The sequence below is a fragment of the Mustela nigripes genome, chromosome 15 (assembly GCF_022355385.1).
Source record: "Mustela nigripes isolate SB6536 chromosome 15, MUSNIG.SB6536, whole genome shotgun sequence".
In the NCBI taxonomy this organism is placed as follows: domain Eukaryota; kingdom Metazoa; phylum Chordata; class Mammalia; order Carnivora; family Mustelidae; genus Mustela; species Mustela nigripes.
The window spans coordinates 70507481-70525608 of NC_081571.1; the positions used below are offsets into that span (position 1 = coordinate 70507481).

Consider the following 18128-nt stretch of genomic DNA (forward strand, 5'->3'; position numbering starts at 1 on the left):
TGTGAATTCTCTGCCAAGAAGAGATGCATTTTAATCGCAGAAGTCTTGCAGATGCAAGGAACCTTGAAGAGGCTTCCTGCTGCAGTTCTGCATTTGAGTGACGTGGAAAATCGGGTTAGGGACTCTGCCTGCAAGCACGCAAGGATGAATCCCACGTAGGTTTCCGCGTCCCCTTCGGATATTTTAAGACTTTATTTAGTTATTTGACGCAGAGAGAGAGACAGCAAGAGAGGGAAGGAAAGCAGGGGCAATGGGAGAGGGAGAAGCAGGCCTCCCGCTGAGTAGGAAGGCCAGTGCGGGTTTGGTCCCAGGACTCTGGGATCATGACCTGAGCCAAGGCAGACACTTAATGACTGAGCCACCCAGGCGCCCCAACTATATTTTTAATCTAAAATTGGAACACTTGGTTGAGAATTGGGCAAAATTCAGTATTTTAAAATAAGGAGTAACCCAGAAAGTATGGGTGTATCATTTTAACAACCATGAGATTGGCCCAGATTGAGGAATTTGAGTGCCTTGAGTACAAAATATTAGTGTCTGCTGTAGCAAAAGTTGTTTTTCACTTAGAAAGGGGTAACTACAGAATCTTTGCTGGATGGTAACATGTTAACCTAAAATGCCTTTCCTTGTGCTTCTCCCTCACCCAATCAACTTTGTCCCGTACTTGATTTAGCACAAAGCTTCAAACATCATAATGCTTTAGTAAGGATTTGTGTGAATTTCTTTTTTTTTTTTAAGATTTTATTTATTTGACAGGACAGAGAGATCACAAGTAGTGAGAGAGGCAGACAGAGAGAGAGGGGAAAGCAGGCTCCCCACTGAGCAGAGAGCCCGATGTGGGGCTCTATCCCAGAACCCTGGGATCATGTTGAAAGCAGAGGCTTTAACCCACTAAGCCACCCAGGTGCCCCTATGTGAATTTCTTTCTTTAGTTTTTACTTGAAATCATCAGGCCTAGGCGAGTCTTGGTAAGATTTTTAGACTTGTTGAATTTAAAATGCTTAAATTTGAATGTGAATCCAAGATCCCATAAAAATTCTCTAAGGTAAAATGTGTAAAGATCTCTAGGTAGAATCTTCAGGCATTATAAAGTAGAAGGGCCATTGCTTTGCGAAGTCTATACTCTGGAAAGCTTTGTGGTATGTGAGTGAGTGTGTGTGTGTGCAGGATGATGTACAACATTGTTTGACGATGCACCATTTGAGTTACTTGTATCCTCCATTCCGCATTGTCAGTACATTACCCCGTGTATGCAGAGTTGGAAGAAACAGGTTGACTTTGGCCTGGCACAGCAGCAATCATACATTCTTGATCCTTTCAAACCTCTTATAGCAATTAGCACAGCCCAGCAGGGAGTGGCTGTGATAATTAAATAATTCAATTTTATGAAACTATTTAGGGGCATCTGACTTTGGCTCAGGTCCTGGTGTCAGAGTCCTGGGATGGAGTCCTGCTTCAAGCTCCCTGCTCAGCAGGGAGTCTGTTTCTCCCTTTTCCTCCGCCTGCCACTCCCCCTGCGACTACCCCTGCTTGTGCTCTGTCTCATTCCCTCTCTGTCAAATAAATAAATAAAATCTAAAAAAAAGAAAAGAAAAGAAAGAAAGAAAAAGAAGAAGAAGAAGAAAGAAAAAAGAAAGGAAAGAAAAAGAAAATCATGAGGAAGGAAAAATACATTTACAGTACTGTCCTGTACTTTTTAAAAATTTTTTTAAAAGATTATTTATTTATTTATTTGACAGAGAGAGATGACAAGCAGGCAGAGAGGCAGGCAGAGAGAAAGGAGGAAGCAGGCTCCCCGCTGAGCAGAGAGCCCAATGCGGGACTCAATCCCAGGACCCTGAGATCATGACCTGAGCCCAAGGCAGCGGCTTAACCCACTGAGCCCACCCAGGTGCCCCTCTGCACTTATTTTTTTAAAAATCTGTGTATAAATGGACCTGCACAGTTCAAAGCTGTGTTGTTCAATGGTTAACTCTCCTCTGTCCAACAACAGAAGAACACGTGTTCTTCTCAAACTCGCATGGAACATTCAGGAAGATAGACCACATTCTGGGCCATCAAACACACCTTAACAAATGTAAAAGAATAGAAAGCATGCAAAATATGTCCTCAGATAGCAGAATTAAATTAGAAATCAATAGCACAAAGATAGCTGGAAAATTTCAAGATATTTGGAGATGAAACAACACAGTCCTATATAGTGCATGGCTCAAAGAAGAAATCTCAAGAGAAAAAATTAATTTGGAGCTAAATAAAAACAGAACTTACAACATTTGTGAGATGCAGTGCTAGCAGGGCTTAGAGAGAAATTTGTTGATTAGAAGCAAGTTGCTTTGGCTCACACCCAAGGGGGCAAGCACTCAGGTTTGCCTTTTGAAGAGAGGAACATCAGAGATTTCCGAGTCTGTATTTTGAAACCACCACAGCAACCATAACTCCCTTTGGTGGTTCCTGGTGGCCCAAGCAGTGAATTGCCTGTGGCAATTTCAACTTACAATTCAACTGTGTATAACTAACTCGAATCTGGAAGATAGGTTAAAAACAAATACAAGGGGCGCCTGGGTGGCTCAGTGGGTCAAAGCCTCTGCCTTCGGCTCAGGTCATGATCCCAGGGTCCTGGGATCGAGCCCCGAATCGGGCTCTCTGCTTGGCAGGGAGCCTGCTCCCGCCCTCCACCCCCCACTCCCCACCCCCGGCCACATTCTCTGCCCAACTCTCTGTGTATTAGTGATCTCTGTCTGTCAAATAAATAAATAAAATCTTTAAAAAATAAAAACAAAAACAAAACCCCAAGCCTAACCATCAAGGAAGGTGGCTCAGTCCTGGCCTTTGTGGTAGGCTGGAAGGGGGTCATACAAATCGAATAAGGACTTAGAGTTTCCTGACATGCCACCCTTTGGAGCCACATGATTCATCTATCACAACTGGGTGTTCACGAGGGTTGGGCTACTTCTACTGGAACCCGTACTTCCTGTGAGGATGACCAAGCTCCGTTTACCTCTGGTGGTTAGCACTTCTACGTGGGCACACACATCTTGAGCTCCCCCCCAACTCCTGAGATCTGGGAGTGACAGCTCTCACACCCAGCATTCCGAGTCTAGAGGAGGCTTTTTGTACAGAGCTGTCACTTCTCATGGGAGCCGGGTACAGAATTAGTTCACCACCCCTTCACGCATCCTTCCTGCTCTGCTGAGGCTGGGAAGTGAAAAACCAGGCTTCCCCGACTCCTTTCCAGCTCATATTCTAGAAGCAAATTGTTTTCTGCCAATTAGACACCCTCCTGAATGACATGAAAGAGAGATGTGAGACAGAAGCAATTCTCCTGCCACTCCATAGCCAAGGCTATGTAGATCAGAGCGTTGATAGGTAAAGGCAGCCACTGACCTAAGCGTGTCTAATCACAACTTTCAGCACTGCAAAGGGGTTGAGACAGTGGTAGCTTTTTTTCTTATCAGAGGATAGAACTCCAGAACTTCACGACTAGGGTGCTGCCCCACTCCATACCCTCCCCCATCTCTTTCAGTGATTTTTCAAGCATCTAGTTGCGTGCAATTATCTTACTGCTTAAACTATCTGAAGCGGCTTCACCTTCTTGCCATAAAGCGATACTGATACCCCTTAATCTATACTTCTCGTTACTAAAATGAGAGTCTATATAAAAAATGTGGTGAAGAGGGGTGCTTGGGTGGCTCAGTGGGTTAAAGCCTCTGCCTTCGGCTCATGTCATGATCTCAGGGTCCTAGGATCAAGCTCCGCATCGGGCTCTCTGCTCAGCAGGGAGCCTGCTTCCTCCTCTCTCTCTGCCTGCTTCTCTGCCTACTTGTGATCTCCATCTATCAAATAAATAAATAAAATCTTTTTTAAAAAATGTGGTGAAGAAGTTCCTAGACTCGGTAAGCATCAGCTATCCTACCCTTTATTCCCTCTTCCTCAAGTGTCTGAATTCCTCCTTTTATACTTATTAAGGGATTTCTGACTTTTGGGCTATAATTTGTTGTGGGACAAAGTTCAGTGCATGTTTACGTTGGACAAGCTTTCCCCAGCTGGTTACACTCTGAATGCATTGTCTCTGGGAGGTACCCATATTTGTACATTCCCCCGGATAGTCTATAGGGACCACGCTCCTGATCTAGCAACCTCAAAGTCTGTTCCCACATTCTTCCAATTTGGGGGGATATAAGTGAATTTCTACAACTCCTTCTAGGCTCCTAACTCTAATGTCCACATATTCAGGATTGCCTCCCCTTCCCCCTACTAAGGCATAGCTAGTTGCTGTTGCAACAGTGTGACTGGGCTTCGGAAGGAAGTTATTAGTTCTCACATGCAAAGGTGACAATGTCTCCTATCCTCCGTCAAAGAAAGCAGGGTGAGGAGTTACTTCAGGATGGTTTGAGATCTTCAGTTCCTTTATGTCAGTTCCTCTCAAACTCTCATCAGCGTCCCCTGGAGGACATGCCAACCCCCAGACAGCTGTGCAAGCCCCTAGAGTCTCGGATTTAGTAGGTCTGGGGTAGGGCTAGGAAATTTGCATTTCTTTTAAAATTTTATTTTTATTTCTTTGAACAAGAACGAGAGAGATCCCACAGGAAGAGGGAGAAGCAGACACCCCGCTGAGCAGAGAGCCCAGTGTGGGGCTCAATCCCAGGACAGCGAGATTATGATCTGAGCCGAAGGCAGACCCTTGACAGATAGAGCCACCCAGGTGTACCGAAAATTTGCATTTCTAACAAGTTCCCACAGGATGCCAGTGTCCTTGGTCTGGGGACCCGTGTGTCTCTGAGCTGTACTGTGTTCAGTTGCCTTTTCTTCTTGCCGGGATGCACTGCCTTCGGTTCACTTCTCCAACCTCCATATGAAAGACTTAGAAAGACTTGTGAACCCAACTCTCAAAATCAGTTTCTGGGTTTGGTTTGTACATCCTCAGTCTCACAGCTTTAGATTGGAATCCCTTTTAATTTTATTGTTGTTGTTGTTTGTTTGTTTGTCAAAGACAGAAAAAACTGAACTATCACCAAGGTGAAATTTTGAGATTTGATCTCCTTCTCTTGTTTTAAGTTATACGTTGAGGGGAGAAAACAGCCATCATGCCTGGTTGTTCGCCATCCTTCATCATTTAAATTGGTCCGTGCAGCAACTGCTAGCCTCCCAGAGCCCCAGTCATAGTGAAAGAACAGTGAATATTAATGGAATTAATATGGAATTAATGCCTGTGAACATTAATGGAATCTCACATTCCTTTGTTTCCTATTAGCCAAGTAACTCATTCCAAACACCCCACATTTCCCCAAGGTTGCCCATTTTCTGGCACCAATTTCCATAATAATTAAGATTCTTTGCTTGTCAATAACAGAAACCGATTTTGCTAACGTAAAGGGGTTGGGTGACTGGCGGGATAGTGGATAGCTCACATGACCAAAGGAGAAATCAACCAGGCTTCACGAAAGACAGTAACCAGGTAAGCTCCTCCCTTGAACTCAGGTCACTCCCACTGCTACAGGATCATTCAGCCCCTTCTTCCTCCAGTCCTTCAGAATTCCACTCCAGATTGCGATTCCTGTGAGCAGGCATGAGAAGGACCTAGTGTGGGTCACGAACGTGATGTGCTCTGTGGTGGTGGCAGCAGGAGGCTCCGTGATCAGGAAACAGTCAGTAGGTCAGTACCCAACACAACTCTGGGAAATGGTAGGGAGCCTTCCCAAAAGGAAGATACTCCAAGCGGAAGGTTAACATACCTAATACAGGCGGGCCGGCACGTTGCTTTCCTTTCCCATCCGTCATCTGCGGGGGAACCACCGCCAAGATGCAGGTTTTTGTGAAAACCCTTATGGAGAAGACCATCCCTCTTGAGGTTGAACTCTCGGATACAATAGGAAATGTAAAGGCCAACATTCAGGATAAGGAAGGAATTCCTCCTGATCAAGAGACTGATCTTTGCTGGCAAACAGCTGGAGGATGGATGTACATGGTCTCAAGACAACATTCGTGTGTTGAGACTTAGTAGTGGTGCTAAGAAAAGAAAGAAGGTGCCAAGAAAGAAGTCTTATACCACGCCCACGAAGGATAAGCATAAGAGAAAGAAGGTTAAACTGTCCCGAAATACTATAACGTGGATGAGAATGGCAAAATCAGTTGCCTCCATGGGGAATGCCCTTCAGATGGGTGTGATGCTAGAGCTTTTATGGCTGGCCACTCCCACAGACGTTGTTGTGGCAAATGCTGTCTGAGCTACTGCTTCAACAAGCCAGAAGACAAGTAATTGTGTATGGGTTAATAATAAAAGACATGAACTAACATTTAAAAAAAACGTCTAATATGGACAGTGTCAACTCCCCCCTTCAACACCCAGCTCTAGGACCTTTCTTTTAGGAAAGGTATCCTGGTGCTTTTCTTCAAAATATTCTCTCTCCCTAAACTGAAGAGTCAAGGTTTGAAGATGCAGGTATCACAGAACAAGGGATAACACCTTTATATTCCTTTGAATAATTTGGACTTTTGTCTCTCAGGGAGGTACATTCTTTTCACCAGATACAAGGATCCTAACCAGCTCAAGACAGGACAGTCACTGCTGCTTAGAAAAAGATAGAAGGTTCACCTGGGTGGCTTGGTTGGTTGAGTGTCTGACTCTTGGTTTTGGCTCTGGTCCTGATCTCAGGGGTTTGAGTTTGAGCCCGATGCCGAGCCCTGATGCCGAGCCCCATGTTGGGCTCCCCGAGGAGTCTGCTCAAGATTCTTCAACTCTTTCCTCTACCTCGCCTTCCCCCTGCTTGTGTTCTCTAAATAAATAAATAAAATCTTTAAAAAATAAAAGATAGAAAAACCAAACACATTCAGAGGAATTTTCCCATTCTTCTAGGGATATAAGCTATTGCTTGGTGTTTCGATCTTTCTTGTTCTCCTGCCTTCTAATTTTACCTTCACCTGGAAGAGTAAGAGGAGACAGGGTTCAGAAGCTGGCTTTGTTCGTTGGCCTATTCCTTGTGAAAGCCAGTCCTCCTCTCTCTCAAGGACACATCAAGTCTTTATTCCAAAGGGTAAGATGACTAACAGGAACAAATGCACAGACGAGAAGTCCTAGAGTGTTAGGCAACCAGAAATCATATGTGTTGACTTTCACCAGATTACACTGAAGTATCCAAACAACCCCCCAAATATCGTTATTTATGATAGAAAAGTCTGTTGTTTATGTTTTATGTTTGGGGCGCCTGGGTGGCTCAGCGGGTTAAGCCTCTGCCTTTGGCTCAGGTCATGATCTCAAGGTCCTGGGATCGAGCCCCACGTCTGGTTCTCTGCTCTGCAGGGAGTCTGCTTCCCCCTCTCTCTCTGCCTGCCTCTGCCTACTTCTGATCTCTGTCTGTCAAATAAATAAATAAAATCTTTAGGGAAAAAAAAAAGTTGTATGTTTGCTGTGGTCTCCTTATGAGACCCAGACCAAAGAAGCGGCCCCTTTCTGGGATGTGCTTTTCTTTTGGTAAAATAGCCAAGTCTCATATTGGTTCATAAAGTCTCTGAGAGACAATGAGATACCGAAAGTGGTAAACTGGATGAAGGGTATATGAGGATATTTTGTGCTATCTCGGAAACTGCTTAGGATATAGGCTGCCCCAATATCCGAAGATAGGGCATTCCTATAAAATCTTCTGTAAGCCGAAATGATGGAAAGCAAAGAAACAATTACATTAATTTATATGGAAAATGTTTTGAGTACTCCCAGACCCCCAAACTTACCTCTCTTAGGCTTTTCTAATACCTTAGAATGCATGTTGCACAAAACAATTTGAGATAAAACACCAATGCTCAGAGACACGTTACAACGCCTGTGGCTTGTGGCTGCAACGCTTAGTGTAGTGCTTGGGGAAGGGACCCGGTGACGTCACTCTTGCCCCCAGCGCTGCTCACTGCCTCTATGAAGGCTAGCTGCAAAACAGAGGCTGAATGCTATTTTTTGCTTTTTTTTCTCATCAAAGAGAGAATCCTCTCCCGATTTCTTTTGGTTAAACAGGTACTAATGTTGGTCTTTGGTAAAAGTGAAAGTGCATGTCATAATCATGAACTTTTGAAAGGACAGTGGGGTCAGGGTACATGTATAAATTTGTCTCATTTAAAGGCATTACATGGGTGTGTTGACTCACTCTATTGTACACCTGAAACTGAAAGTACACTGTATGCTAACTAACTGCAATTTGAGTTAAAACTTTAAAAAATAGTGAAGGAGGGGGCGCCTGGGTAGCTCAGTGGGTTAAAGCCTCTGCCTTCTGCTCAGGTCATGATCCCAGGGTCCTGGGATCGAGCCCTGCGTCAGACTCTCTGCTCAATGGGGAGCCTACTTCCCCCTCTCTCTCTGCCTGCCTCTCTGCATACTTGTGATCTCTGTCAAATAAATAAATAAATTTTTTAAAAAATAACAATAATAAAAGAAGTCCAGAAGGAAGCAGTATGAGTCTGTATACCGGCTCCTTGAAGTTAGTAAGTGTCCCCCCTTTTCCCTGCTCTCCGCAATTTTAGACATGTCCTGCCTCCTTGTGGCTGATGGTGGGTGCTGCAGTCCCCACAGTCACTGTCAATCCAGGTTGACTGCATGGAGGAAGTGGAGCGTATCTGTGTAATATTTACATGGAAAATTATGTCCAAATAAAGTTAGGAAAAATAAGCGATTTGTGTAAACACATTTATTTTTAAAATGAAGTTTCGATGATTATTTTAGCTAGGTATCATAATGGGGCTCCTGACAGTGATGAATCCAGCCATTTAGGGCTAGAAATTAAGGATTTCTAGAAGTCTGAAGGCTTAGACATTTAGGATTGTGACAAAAGGGATCAGCAAAGGGGAAAGAAGATCTAGTAATACGTGAAGCTTCGTGAGATTATTTTTCTCAGAGGCAAATATAATATGTGAGTCCAGAAAAAATTTCTTCCAGAATGACTCATAGGAACAGTATTCTGGTGTTCTTGGCATGGAAAAAAGGCCGATCTGTGGTCTTTATCCTTAAATAAGTTTTTGCTCAGTTGCCTTATAGCATTGAATGCTTAGTAATGACTAAACCAGTCCAGATCTTCTCTTATAAATGACTTGAACTTTCTGTCTGGCTGTCTGTAGTATTACTTCTTTTTCCTTAGAATTTGGCACATTCACCTGAATATGTCTCAAGAGTGACAGTTCTGAGATTATTTTTCCTGGCACAAAGTGTGTTCTTTGAAAGTACAGATTCAAGGGGTGTCTGGGTGGCTCGGTTGGTTAAGCATCTGCTTTGACTCAGCCAGGATCTAGGGTCTTGGGATTGAGCCCTGCCTTGGGCTCAACTGGAAGTCTGCTTCTCCCTCTGCCTCTCTCTCTCATGGGCTCTCTCTCAAATGCATAAATAAAATCTTTAAAAAAGGTACAGATTCAAGTCCTCTTGTCTTAGAGAACTGTCTTATGTATTGACTGATACATGTGTTCTCTTTCTGTATTTCCATTTCCTGCACTGGGAACTCAGAACTGTGTGTATAATTGGATACTGCTTGCCTTTCTTTCACCTTCATTTCTTTCTTACTAATCCTTATTTTAATAAACATTTTAATTGAGTTAAAATATACCTATGAAAACTGCACAAGTCATAAATGCACAGCTCATTGAATTATCAGGAAAGTAACACACTCTTGTAGCCACAACCCATATTCTAATTTTTAAAAAAGTTTTATTTAATTTCATTTTGCTTTCTTTTCTCATTCCTATTCTAGGTTATTGTTTTTTTTAAAGGTTTTATTTATTTATTTTTTTAAGATTTTATTTATTTATTTGTCAGAGAGAGAGAGAGAGCACACACAAGTAAGGGGAACATCAGGCATAGGGAGAAGCAGGCTGCTTGCTGGGCAAGGAGGCCCATGCAGGACTCAATTCCAGGACCTTGGGATCATAACCTGAGCTGAAGGCAGATACTTAACTGATTGAGACACACAGGCACCCCGGATGCCCCAGTTTTTCTAGGTTTTCAGCATGATTCTTCCAATGAAGTTTGAACTTCATTGCGTAATGGCTTCTTTTTCTCCCACACACATTTTTTTCCTGAGTTCTGTCAGCTTTCAACTCCCATTGCTATCTCTCCATTTCCTTCCTAAACTCTTTATCTCCACTATGTTCTTTTGATGTATTGCATATTTACAGGAAAGTGGTAGATACCAAGTATACACTATCTACAATCACACAATACGTGCAACATCTAAATTTGTTATGATCTGTGGTCCTTCACCAGACCAAAATACATAACACTTCCAATATATAGGATCCTGTATACTCTTGTCCGATAATACCCCTGCCCATAGAGAGTTTCCATTCAGACCTCTATCACTCTACATTAGGGTTGTTTCTTCTTGAACGTCTTCATATAAATGGAATTATTCAGTAAATAGTCTTGCGTATTATTATTTTTATTGGTGGTAAAACATATGTAATGAAAATTGATCATTCTAATTATTTTTAAGTGTATAGTTCAAGATCATTAGGTATCTTCACATTGGTGTTATGGTACATAGTCCTTTGTGTTTGCATTTTTTAAATCATTATATGAATGAGTTTATCATAGTTTTTTTTTTTTTCAACCCATTCTTCTGTTGAGACACCTTCAGGTTGTGGCTATTATGAATAAAGCTGCTATGACTATTATTGTACTAGGCTTTTGTGGACGTATGTTTTCATATCACTAATAACCAATAGCTGGGAATGAAATTGTTAGGTTATTGAGCAGACACAGACTTAACTTTTTAACACAGTAGCAAACAGTTTTCCAAAGCTGTTGTACCATCTCATGCTCACCAGCAACTTATGAGAGTGACAGGTGTTCCAGAAGCTTGCAACCCTTGGGATTGCGGATTGTCTTACATTTTAATGTAACGTGTAGCAAAGTAGTGGTACCTCCTCCAGGCTTTAATTTGCATTTCTTTGATGATAAATCATGTTGCACACTGTTTCATGTGCTCAGTGGCTACTCCATTCTGTCCTTTTCAATTACATAGCTTTGAATGAGCTGAAGTTCCCCTACAATCGTTTTTGTGGGAAGTTTGTATTGTGTCTGTTCCATACTGGTCATCATGTTTCTTATGACCCAAGGATTTGTATGAATTGGTCTAGGTTTTACTTCTCCCGTGCAAAGGGAGAGAGGTAACCACAAAGCTGATCATCCTGTGAAGTTTCTCTTCCCTCCTTCTGCCATGGTGGTAAATTGCATCCCGGAAACGATAGTTAATAGTAAGTGAGTCATGTTTCAGGTCCATATCTTTGGCCTCTTGGAATCAAAGTGTGTCCTAAGTAGCTTCTGTTGCCGACAAATGCATCTCATTCTTCTTGCTGCAACAAGATATTTGGGCTCTGCACTCTAAGAAATGCCTCTGAGTTGGAAGAAGTATCGTGTCACATTTTTTTAGGTGTGCATTCTAAAGCAGGCATCTCCTGTCTGATTCCTCTACTGTGTGGTATCCTTCCCACTGAGTTGGAGACCCAGCATGCTCCTACATTTTTCTAAGGTTTTAATTAGCTTTTCTGTTTCTTATTTGTTGTGGTGATGGTGGTGGCCTTGGGCGATTCCCAAGAAGGAAAGGAGACACTGTCCGGACACTACCATCTTCAAAGTAGAAGTTTTGATAAATATCAATTACCAAGTTAAAGCAGTTTGCTTCCATGTTTTGCTGAAATTATTTTTTCCTTGAAACATGAACAACAGCTATATTTTATTTAGGAATTGATTATATTAGAATGATTTTCATCCACCTGTTAACTTGATGTATTTCATTGAAAGATGTTGTGATGTTGATCTATCCTAGTATCCCTGGATCTCATCTTCTTGGTTACCTTTCATTTTTAGCTGCACGTATTTGGTTTGGAAATATTCCACTTCAGACTGCTTCATCCAGGGGTGCCTGGGCGGCTCAGTGGGCTAAGCCTCTGCCTTTAGCTCAGGTCATGGTCTTAGAGTGCTGGGATCAAACCCCACATTGAACCCCACATTGGGCTCTCTGCTCAGCAGGGAGCCTGCTCCCCACCCCCCCGCCTCCCTCTCTGCCTACTGTGATCTCTCTCTGTCAAAGAAATAAATAAAATCTTAAAAAAAAAGTCTGCTTTATTCATCCTCATAATTTACTTGATGATTTTTTTTCTTTTCAATTTAAGCACCAAGCCTCTTAAAATGAGTCAGAGAGATTTTCGTCTTTTAAAAAATACTCTGAAATACTTTGTGTAAAGAAGGAATTACAGTCTGTGGGGGCCAGTGGCTTTTTTAAGGAAGAGACCTATAATTACTAATTCACTATCTTCAATAGCTTACTCAGTCATTCTATTTTTCTTTTCATCTCTACGTTCAAATTTGGTGGCATAAAGACATTCAGTGTCTTATCTTAAAAATCAAAACATCTCCACCATGTTTGTAGTTATGTGCTTTTATTTATTTATTTTTTAAAGATTTTATTTATTTCTTTGACAGACAGAGATCACAAGTAGGCAGAAAGGCAGGCAGAGAGAGAGAGAGGGAGAAGGAGGCTTCCTGCTGAGCAGAGCCCGACATGGGGCTTGATCCCAGGACCCTGGGATCATGACCTGAACTGAAGGCAGAGGTTTTAACCCACTGAGCCACCAGGCACCCCACATATTTTTATTTTTAAATTAAATTTAAATTATTTAAAGAGAGAGTGAGCAGGGGTGGGGCAAGGGGCAGAGGGAGAAGGAGGGAGAATCTCAAGGAGACTTGGTGCTCAGCAGGGAGCCCACCCGGGCTTCATCTCAGGACCCTGAGATCATGACCTGAGCCAAAATCAAAAGTCAGCCGCTCAACCGACTGAGCCCCCCAGGCACTCTAGTGTGTGCTCCTTTTAAATTCTAGTGTGTCTTTTCTCGTTTTTCTTTTGTGAGTTGTTTTTGTTTGTTTATTTGTTTTTGTTTTGTTTTTTTGTTTTTTTGGTTTTTGTAAGCTTGCTCAATTTTTGTCTGTTTTGTAACTTTTGTCAGTAATGACCTTTTTGGTCTAGATCCCTCATATTTCTTTGCCACTCTCAATATAGTAATTCCTGCTCATTTTTTTTTCATTATTTCTTTCCTTCTGTTTCTTTATTTCTGTCTTAAAGTGTTTTAGCACTGAATGCTGAGCTGAATGCATCATTCATTTCACTTGCTTTAGGAGCATTCCACAAATTATGATAATGTAGCGTTTTCATTATCATCTTGCTTTGGGTAATTCGGAACTTTCCCAAGACTAATTTAGAGACAGGTTTTTGTTGTTGTTGTTATTCCTAAACACATGACTTGGAAAAAGTCTGTTTATTGTGGACTTTCATTTAACTGCACTAAGTCAGGGACATGAAACATATGATAATGATTCTCAGGAATTGGTACTTTCTTTGTGAACTTGGATTTGGTAGATTTTTAGAAGTATTCTATGAGTATTTGAAAAAAATGTCCTATTTGGTAGGCAGAGTATCCTCTCTCTCTCTCTCTCTTCATACAGAGCTGTTAGATTAAGAATTAGATAAAGCCCATTAAATTTTTGCTTGTATTTACTAAGATTTCCTAGGAGTTTCCACTCCCTACTAAGATTTTTGTATGTGCTTTGTCTAAGAGTTTCTGATGGTGATATGTTTTGAAATGTCTTCTATTATTAATTCTCTCACTGTGTTCTAGAGGTTGTTCAATCTAGTAGGTTCTGAGTGTGTGTGTGTGTGTGTCTGTGTCTGTGTGTGTGTATTTGGTATTTTCTGTTTTTGTTTTTGTTTTTTTCAAATTTCAGGGGCTAATCTTTTTTTTTTTTAATTTTTAAGAGTTTTATTAATTGTTGTGATGTATTAAATAATTCCCTTCACCCCAAAATTCAAGTCTGAGAGCCTCAGAATGTGACTTTATTTGGAAATAGGGCTTTTGCAGATGTAATTGGTTAAGAGGAAGAGGAGAGAATACATAGAAGCATAAAGGTGGAAGCAGAGATTAGAGCAGTGTACTACAGGCTAAAGGAATGCCAAGGTTTGTTAGGGGCCACCAGAAAGGAGGGAAAAGCAAGGAGGGTTTCTTTTCTAGAGCCTTCAGAGAGAGTATGGCCCTGTCAACTCCTTGACTTTGGACTTCTGGTTTCCAGAACTATAAGAAAATAAATTTCTGTTGCTTTTAAATAATACACTTTGTTGCAATTTATTCTGGCAGCCCTAAGAAATTGATACAATTATTTACAACTACCCATTCTCATTTTGTTTATTCCTGTTTTGTTCTGTACTTCCTTTCTTGTGTTTATGGATGTATTATATTGGATGTATTGTATGGGTGTTCTTATATATTATGTCTATAAAGCATCCTTAGTCTATAAAGTTGATTTCCTCTTATGTGAGCTTAGGTTCTATTGTTGATTTGTTGCCTGTCTTTCTTAGCATTACAGTTCTTTTTTTTTTTTTTTTTAAAGATTTTATTTATTTATTTAAGAAAGAGTGCACGAGCAGGTGGGGAGGGACAGAGAGAGAGAGAGAGAAGCAGACCCCCCCAACCCTCCCACTGAGCAGGGAGCCCATATGGGGCTCCATCCCAGGACCCCGAGTTCATGACCTGAGTCGAAGGCAGCTGCTTAACCGACTGAGCCCCCCAGCCACTCCTGTAACATCACAGTTCTTGATATGTTTTGAACTTTTATTTTGCAGTTCCATTTTGAGAGGAGAGGGAAGTTTTTGTTTATCTGCTTTCTTGTTTTTCCATTTTTCTTTTTTTCTGTGCTCACCCTCTCTTCTCTGCGCATCGTTGGTTCCAGGCTGATGTTGCAGAGCCCATCAGGAGCGGCTAGATTCCCCTTTCCCGGGTTTCTACAATTCCACGTAAGCGAGTAATCATAACAGAGCTGCTTGTGGTGGTGTTAGCGCCAGGGAGAATGCGGAGGCTGTCTCTTTGGTCCCTTCCTAGATCTAAAACATGGGCTAGTATGACCATGGCTTCTGCTTACACGTAACTTTGTGGGTTTTCCCCCCAAAACTTTTAGTCCAGGGAAATGTTTATCATGGCTTAGGCCCTAGCTAGGACCTTTTGTTTGCTTGCTTTCTCATTTTAGTTTCCATACCACTGCTCCGAATTTGAAATAGAGTCTCAACGAGGGAACCTTTTGTGTCTTCTTACCAGGTGGCCTTTTCAGAGCCTAGAGAGCTTCAAAAATATTTTAGGGGTGTCTGGGGGGACTCAGATGGTTAAGCGTCTGCCTTCAGTTTAAGTCCTGATCTCAGGATCCTGGGATCGAGTCCCGCGCCAGGCTCCCTGCTCAGGGCAGAGCCTGCTTTTCCCTCTCCCTCTGCTATTCCCTCCAGTTGTGCTCTCTGGCTCTATCCCTCTGTCAAATAAATAAATAAAATCTTAAAAAGTATATGTTTTAGGTTACACTATTTCATATTGCAATTGAGTAGAAATTAACCGAATGAACATAACCTGGTTACTCACCTGGTCCTACCCCCAATTATCCCATCTATTACCCTCCACCATACATGCCAGATGTGTTTGCCTCTCTCCACCTCCATTTCCGCTCTTCCCACCATACTTCAAGCCCCGGTCACCTTACATCCCGAATGCTGCCTAAACCCCATCATGTCAGCCCTTTGAGATTTCACTGTTCAGTAGAATAAGAGCAAGCCTCCCTTAAAGTGGCCTAGACAGCACTTGATGATCTAGTTCCCATCCTCCGCCTGACATCATGTCATCCTGCTGTCCCCCAAGGTTATCACATTTCAACGTGTTATTCCTAAAACACACTAGGAATGTTTCCAATTCAGAGCCTTTGTATTTTCTATTCCTCTGTCAGGCTACTAAACAGGCTGGCTGCTTTTCCTAAATCTGGCCTCATTCGTTGTCCTCCCCTGACCCCCACTCATCCGTAGTCCTATTGGCTCTGCCTCCAACACATTTTCCAAATCCTGCCACTTCTTTCCATCTTCACCATTACCATATTGGGCATAAAACCTTCTATCTGGTTAAGGCTTATTGACTATCAGGGTGCCCCAACAAACTCCCCAGTGCCTCTGAAGTTATGTGCAGTCATGTCACTAATTATGGCCAATGGAAATGTAAATGACATCTATCACTTCTGGATTCAAGCTCTATTTTTCTTTCCATGCCTGGGCAACCACAGGACACTGGCTATGTTTTTTTTTTTTTTTTTTAAAGATTTTATTTATTTATTTGACAGACAGAGATCACAAGTAGGCAGAGCGGCAGGCAGAGAGAGAGAGAGGAGGAAGAAGCAGGCTCCCCGCAGAGCAGAGAGCCCGATGTGGGGCTCGATCCCAGGACCCTGGGACCATGACCTGAGCTGAAGGCAGAGGCTTTAACCCACTGAGCCACCCAGGCGCCCCTGGCTATGTTTTTTACATTATTCACTACTTGTAGGGGGCTGTGCAGGAGTTGCCTTGTAGGGAGGGTCACGGTAACCGTGTTGGAATTTGTGTGCCTTGATTGTCTCCCTGAAATTCTGGTAAGTTGTATTTTCACTTTTCTGCAGTTCTAGTGTTTCCTCATTTCCCTCAAGACTTCCCTTTTGACCCATGGGTTACTTAGAAGTGTGTTGTTTCCAAGTATTTGGATGTTTTTCCTCTTACCTTTCTGTTACTGATTTCCAGGTTCATTGTAACATGGTCAGAGAACATACTTTGTATAATTTAAATTCTTTTATAATTGCAAATATTTTAAATTGGTTAAGGTTTGTTCTATGTTGTAGAATGTGGTTTATCTTGGTGAATGTTCCATGTGCACCTAAAGAGAATGTGTATTGGGTAGAGTGTTCTATAAATCAATTAGATTCAGTTGGCTGATGAACAATTCTTCTATTGATCTTCCTTGCTGATTTTCTGTCTACGCATTCTAGTTATTACTGAGAGAGGAATGTTGATGTCTCCAACTACAACTGGAATTTGTTTCTTTCGTCTTTCAGATCGGCTAGTATTTTGCTTCAGTTCTTTTGAAGTTCTGCTGTTAAGTGCTTATCATTTAGGATACTTAATCTTCTCATTGGATGGATTCTGATCCTTTTTCTTTTTAAGATTTTATTTTTATTTGACAGAGAGGGAGAGATCACAAGCAGGCAGAGAGGCAGGCAGAGACAGAGAGGGAAGCAGGCTCCCCGTCGAGCAGAGAGCCTGATGTGGGGTTCTATCCCAGGACCCTGAGATCATGACCCAAGCTGAAGGCAGAGGCTTTAACCCTCTGAGCCACCCAGGCACCCTGATCCTATCCTTTTATTATTATGTAATGTCCCTCTTTATCTCTGGTAATTTTGTTTTGCTTTGAATTCTATTTTGTTTGATATTAGTTATTCTAACATTTTTTCTTTTTTAATGTGTGTTTGTTTCCACAGCTGTGCAGAGATCTAGTACATTTTTAAAAAATTGTGGTAACAAATGGATAGCAAAATTAGCTATTTTATTAAGTATATTCACATTGCTGTGCAATAGAACTTTATCATAATGTACAATTGAAACAATAGCTCCCAATTTCTTCTGCCCTCAATCCCCTGGGGATCACCATTCTACTTTGGTTCTATAGGTTTGACTACTTTAGATATTAGTGTTCTTTAGATTAGTGTCTACATGATAAGTATTTTTCCATCTCTTTACTTTGTTTGTTTGTTTGTTTAAGAAGAGAGAGAGAAAGTGCACACACATGAGCAGAGGTGGGAGGAGCAGGGGTAGAGAGTGTGGGGCTTGATCTCATGACCCCGTGATCATGACCTGAGCTGAAATCAAGAGTCAGGCACTTAACCCACTGAGCCACCCAGCTCCATCCCTCCATCCCTCTACTTTTTTTTTTTTTTTTTTAAAGATTTTATGTATTTATTTGACAGACAGAGATCACAACCAGGCAAGAGGCAAGCAGAGAGAGGGGGGAGGAAGCAGGCTTCCCGCTGAGCAGAGAGCCCGATACAGGGCTCAATCCTAGGACCCTGGGATCATGACCGGAGCCGAAGGCAGAGGCTTAACCCACTGAGCCACCCAGGCATCCCTCCATCCCTCTACTTTAAAAAAAAAAAGAAGTTTATTGAGTTGTAATTGATATGATTTACCCATTTAAAGTGTACAATTAAATATTTTTAAGTATATTCATACATACGTGCAACCATCACCACTGCCTAATGTAAGAATAGTTTCATTATCCTCAAAAGA

At 41.9% G+C, this 18128-nt stretch overlaps 1 pseudogene; it reads left to right on the top strand.

The window, feature by feature from the left end:
* Window positions 1–5800: 5800 nt before the first annotated feature.
* LOC132002858 (ubiquitin-ribosomal protein eS31 fusion protein-like) lies at window positions 5801–6256 on the top strand (annotated as a pseudogene).
* The last annotated feature ends 11872 nt before the right edge of the window (window positions 6257–18128 follow it).